The sequence below is a fragment of the Phyllostomus discolor genome, chromosome 5 (assembly GCF_004126475.2).
Source record: "Phyllostomus discolor isolate MPI-MPIP mPhyDis1 chromosome 5, mPhyDis1.pri.v3, whole genome shotgun sequence".
Taxonomy (NCBI): Eukaryota; Metazoa; Chordata; class Mammalia; order Chiroptera; family Phyllostomidae; genus Phyllostomus; species Phyllostomus discolor.
The window spans coordinates 23437522-23443557 of NC_040907.2; positions in this window are offsets into that span (position 1 = coordinate 23437522).

Sequence of the window (6036 nt, forward strand, 5' to 3'; positions counted from 1 at the left end):
TCTCCATCTGGGGCTTCAATTACACATATGTTAGAACATTTAATATTGTCTCAGTTCTTGGATACTCTATTTTATACTTTTAACTCTTTTCTTTTCTTTGTACTTTAATTTGGATAATTTAATTTGGATAATACTGACCTGTCTTCAGGCAGCTGACTCCTTCCTCTGTGGGATTCAGTCTGCTGTTAAGCCCACTGAAAATCATTCTTCATTTCTTACATTTTATTTTTCATTCCTAGCACTCCCATTAGATTTTTTTAAAGTTTTCTCTCTGCAGAAACCCCCACCTGTGCATGCATTTTATACACCTTTTCCACTAGAACTTTTACATATTTATCATAGCTGTCTTAAAAAGTTTGATCATTTTGCCCTGGCTAGTGTGGCTCAGTGGATTGTGCACCAACCTGAGAACCAAAGGGTCACTGGTTTGATTCCCAGTCAGGACACATGCCTGGGTTGTGGGCCAAGTCCCCAGTAGGGGGTGCATGAGAAGCAACCACACATTGATGTTTCTCTCCCTCCCTTTTTCCTCCTTTCACCTCTCTCTAAAAATAAATAAATAAAATCTTTTTAAAAAAGAGTTTGATTGCCCTGGCTGGTGTGGCTCAGTGGATTGAGTTCCAGCCTGTGAACCAAAGGGTTGCCAGTTCCATTCCCCGTGGGGGTGCACATGCCTGGGTTGCGGGCCAGGCCCCCAGTAGGAGGTACACAAGAGGCAACCACACATTGATGTTTCTCTCCCTCTCTTTCTACCTCCCTTCCCCTCTCTAAAAATAAATAAATTAAATCTTTAAAAAAAAAAGAGTTTGGTCATTTTATACACATGACCCATGGACATGAACAATGGTGTGGACATCGCCTGAGGGAGTGGGGGGTGCTGGGTTGAGGGAGGGAAGGAGGAAAAACTGGGGCAATTTTAATAGTATAATCAATAAAATATAATTTAAAATAATTTAAAAAGAGTTTGATCATTGTAGATCTAAGCTACCACTTTATCTGCTTCTAGCAATATTTCCATTCTTGACCATAGTTCTTTTTATTTTTTTGATTCTACACGTGTCTCATAATTTATAATTATATGTCTTTGTATAAAAGACCTGCAGACCAACATAAATAGAAAGGAGCAAACCCATCTTTGTCAGGTCATTAGTGTGGCGGAAATTAGTCAATCTACCCTGCAGCTGAGTCGGGTCTGAGCTTTGTTGCAGTTTTAGCCGGAATCACTTCACTACTGGTTTCAAATGTTTTTTTGTTTTTGTTTGTTTGCTTGTTTGGTTGGTTGGTTTCAAGTGGTTTGAGGGTGGATCAAGACTTTCCTTTCAGCAGAGCATGGGCTCTGAGCATCAGCAATATTTTAGTAAACACTTTTTCAAGCCAGTTCCCACATTTCTAAACTGTGAAAGATCTCTCTCCGCTTTAGAATTTGGCTGATGGATTCGGGAGTTACTGGGGGTTTAGTCCCAGACCAGATTTTCTGCGCCTTGGGAGATCCTCCACCCTGCTGCCCTGCTCCAGCTTCTGCAAGCTGGCTATGGTAGCCTCGATTAAGGCCCACCGTGCCCCTGCTCAACATTTTTTTAATGGACACATCCATAAATAAATTAATAAAAGACTTTTCCCTCTATGTCCCAAATAAGAAAAAAGGAAATTGTAGTAGAATTTCACTGTGGGCCCACAAACTCTGCCCCTGGGAAAATAATGAAAATTATTGGAATGACCTTTCCTTCTTGTTGGAACCACAACCCAGTCCAAGTGCTTCAGGACCCAGAGACTCTGCCGTGAGGTTGCAGGCATCCGCCGCATCGCTGACCCCAACTGTAGAGAAGCAGTACCACCTTGGGGTTCAGGACTATTTAAATTGTTAAAGAATCCTATTTTTAAACAGAAGGTTAACCTCAGTGAGGTCACCATCAAGATATGGTCTGGGTGTTCAACCTAATAATAAATAAATGGTATGGAGGCCCCGGCCAGGTAGCTCAGTTGGTTAGACCCTCATCCTGATACACCAGGGCTGTGGGTTCAGTCTTCAGTCACGGAACATATAAGGAGCAACCAGTGAATGCGCAACTAAGTGTAACAACAAATTGACATTCCTCTCTCTCTCTCAAATCAGTAATAAATACATACATACATACATAAATAGTATGGGAAGACTCTGATTGGATTCTGAGGTTTGGTATCCTAAAATCTTCATCTAATGAGTTAAAGAAAGTAAAACACAATCTTGCTCTAAGACAGGTTGCATGCATCGTGGCTAAGCATTTGGGCTCTGGGATTAGAATGCCTAGATTCAACTCCCTTCGTCTTAGCCTTGTAATGAACTCCTTTGTGCTTCAGTTTCTTTAATGGTATTTGGAGATAATGGTAGTACCTACTTCATATGATTGCTGAGGATTGTGTAGTTAATATATAATTATTTCTCTTATAAGTGAATATAGAAAGTACTGGCTCCAAATAAACAATATTAAAATGTTTTCGATTATTATTAGCACTGCCTTTGGCAGATTCAGAAACAACAGGATGTGTGGAAAATGATACAAATTAAAATTTGTGGCCCAAATCACCCCTACCCACTCCATATACATACTCTCAGCCCAACGTTTCCAAATATTTTTCCCACAGAACTTGGAGAGTCCTTTTCATAACTACCAGCCTTTTGGGACTTAATACAGTTATGCATACGTCCTCCTGTGTGGCGATCACGGGCATATAAGCTTAACAACAGGGAGGAGTCGACCTGAGTTGGCTCCTTGGCAAATAGAAAATGCCTCCACAGTCAGGTAGCTGGAAAATTGTGTGAATGGATCAGGCAGAAATACTGCTGGCCCAGTTGTAGCCTCTGGGAAAAAGAAAATGAGATACTCTGGAACCCCAAAGGCACCAAGAACTCCAAGGAATGTGGCTTCTCAAGGGAAGAACTCACATCTCTCCTGAAATTCTGGTCCCAGAGCCTGGAATAGTGCTATCCATTTGATTGTCTCCAGGTATTTTTGTTGAGAAGGAAAAATAGTAATTTGAACACATGGGTTTATCTCTTTTCCTTCTTGGAGCCCACAAAAATAAGAGCAAGTGAATGAATGCACAAGGATAAAGAGAGTGGGAGAGGAGACATCGGAGGATAAGATGGAAAGCCAAGCGGAAAAATTAGCAGAGCTGAGAAAGCTGCATACCAAGTGTCTGCAGAGGTGGTGCTAATGAGAAGCAAGCCATTTCCTGCCACGAAACTCCAGCTAAGCTCGAGTTCTAGAGGACCTAAAAACCCAGGAAGAAAGACCCAGGGAGAAGAATGGGATGACGGCAGGGGATTGGATAAAAGGATCTATAAAGTTTCATCAGACTTCAGGTCCCCTCTGCAATCTTGAGCCTGTCAGGGGATTGTGCCTCCCTGGCAGGAGTCCGGAGGTTTATTCTGTGGAGCAATGGAACCAGAGAGGTGCCTTACTAGGAAAAGGGAGATTCACTGGGAGTCTGCCTATTGAACAAAAACAAAGCACACTTCTCTACCCACTCCCACCCATTCTGCATAGTGTCTTTATTTGGTGGCTAGGCTATTCCTCCCCTAGGCATGAAAATGGGGGATTTTTCTCTGGAGTAAGGGAACAGCCACAGAAAAATGAATACCAATGGATGCATAAGTAAGCAGAACAACAAAATCTCTCTCTCCCCACCAATCTCTCTTTTCAAATCAATTAAAAAATAAACAATAAGTTAAAAGACAAGGCATCCAATAGAGATGTGTTGTTAAACCAGCTGATTGCTTGCAGTTTATCTTGTGGGAAATAGTGTAAAACAATGTGTAAGAATTATCCTATCCAAGGGACAAGGGAGCTGGGGTAGTTATACACCAACTCCTGCGAATCTCTGGTTGAGGGCTTCCCTTAGGTAGGGTTAATTTCCCAGCACTTCCAGTCTAAGGTAGGACTTGTTAGTATGGCTTTCCTTTTGAACTTCTGGGAAAGGCCCCAGGCACAGAGATGCAGTCTGGGGCACTAACAGCACTAAAACTTTGGAATTACCCTTAATGACTCTCCTTTTTAAATATAGCCCCATATGCAATCCATCAGCAGATTTTGTCTTCAAAACATACCCAGAGTCCCCAGCTACTACCTTTACCCAGGCCAGTGTCAGCATGCACCTGGATCACTGCAACAGCTTGTTTCCTGTTCTCCCTATTCCTACCTTTGCTCCCTGTATTAGTTTTCTGGGGCAACTGTAACAAAATGTCAAAAACTGGGAGGCTTAAAACAGCAGAAATTTATTGTCTCACAGTTCTGGAGGCTGGAAGGTGTCTGCAGCGCCATGCTCCCTCTGAAGCCTGCAGGGGAAGCCATCGTTGCCTCTCCCTAGCTTCAGGCGTTTTGTGGGCATCCTCTGATGTCCCTTGGCTTGTAGATGCATCACTCCAACCCTCCATCTTTGCAAGGCATTTTCCCTGTGTCACTTTACAGTCTTTCATCCACCCATGTCTATGTATATGTCCAAATTTCCCCTTTTTGTAAGGACATCAGTCATGCTGGATTAGTATTCATCCTAATGACCTCCTCTTAACTTGACTCCAACTGCAAATACTCTGTTTCCAAGTGAAGTCACAATCTGATATACTGGGGTTAGGATTTCAACATATCTTTTTGGGGGGGAGGGACAGACACAATTCACCTTGTAACACTCTCACAGCCCCATAGTCTATGGTGATTCTTTTAAAGCTCAAGGCTCTATTATTTCAGCTCAGTATGTTCTTAATTGTTTTCCAACTCATTCAGAGTTCCTCACATGTCTATAAAGCCTAATTATCAGCATGCTCATCACCTACTCTCTGACTTCATCTTTTACCACTCACTTTGTTCAATCAATTTCAGCTTACTGTCCTTCTTACTGTTTCTTGCAATCCTATGGCAAATGAGGCTACAGCAGAAGATCAAGTGAAAGTCTGTATACTGAGTGGTGATACCCTCTGCCTCCTTTTCTCACTCAGTTTTGAGAATACTGGCAGCCAAGTCTATATCTCCCAGTTTGTAGATTGGAAAATCTTTCCTAGGAAAACTGAACAGGTCAAGAGAGAAGCCTATAAACTCAAAACCACAATGAGATATCACCTCACACCTGTTAGAATGACTATCATCAAAAAGATAAGAGGTAACATGTGTTGGCAAGAATGAGAGAAAAGGGAACCCTTGCACACGCTTGGTGGGAATATAAATTGGTATAGCCACTGCGGAAAACAGTATGGAGGTTCATCAAGAAAATTAAAAATAGCCCCTGACTGCCGTGGCTCAGTTAGTTGGGTGTGGTCCCATAAAAGGAAAGGTCACCAGTTTGATTCCTAGTTCAGGGCACATGCCTGGATTTTGGGCCAGGTCCCTGGTTGGGGTGAGTGCAAGAGGCAACTGACCAGTGTTTCTCTACCTCCTTTTCCTTCTCTAAAAGTAAATAAATTTTTTAAAAAAATTTAAAATTGAACTACCATATGATCCAGCAATTCCACTTCTGGGTATTTATCTGAAGAAAATGAAAATAGTAATTCAAAAAGATATGTATATACAGAATGGAATACTACTCAGCTATAAAAAGAATGAAACCCACCATTTGCAGCAACATGGATGTTGAAGATATTATGTCAATGCCTCATAATACATGGAGGGTATTATGCTAAGTGAAATGAGTCAGAGAGAGAAAGAAAAATGCTGTGGCATTTGAATATATTACTTTTCCCAAATGGATAGCCAGTTGCCCCAACAACATTTGTTCTAGCCATTATTTTCCTCTTTAATTTAAAAATTTTTGTACTAAAAAAATTTTTTGTAATTTTTCATGTACTAAGTTCTGATAGGTAAATAAAATATATACACAGAAATGAGATATGAGAGGGAGAGAGAGAAAGAATCTGGCCTTGGACTCTCTATTTTTAAATTTTTATTTATTTACTTATTTATTTTTAGAGAAAGGGGAAGGGAGAGAGAAAAAGAGAGGGAGAGAAACATCAATGTGTGGTTGCCTCTTGCGCACCCTCCACTGGGGACCAGGCCTGCAACTCAGGCA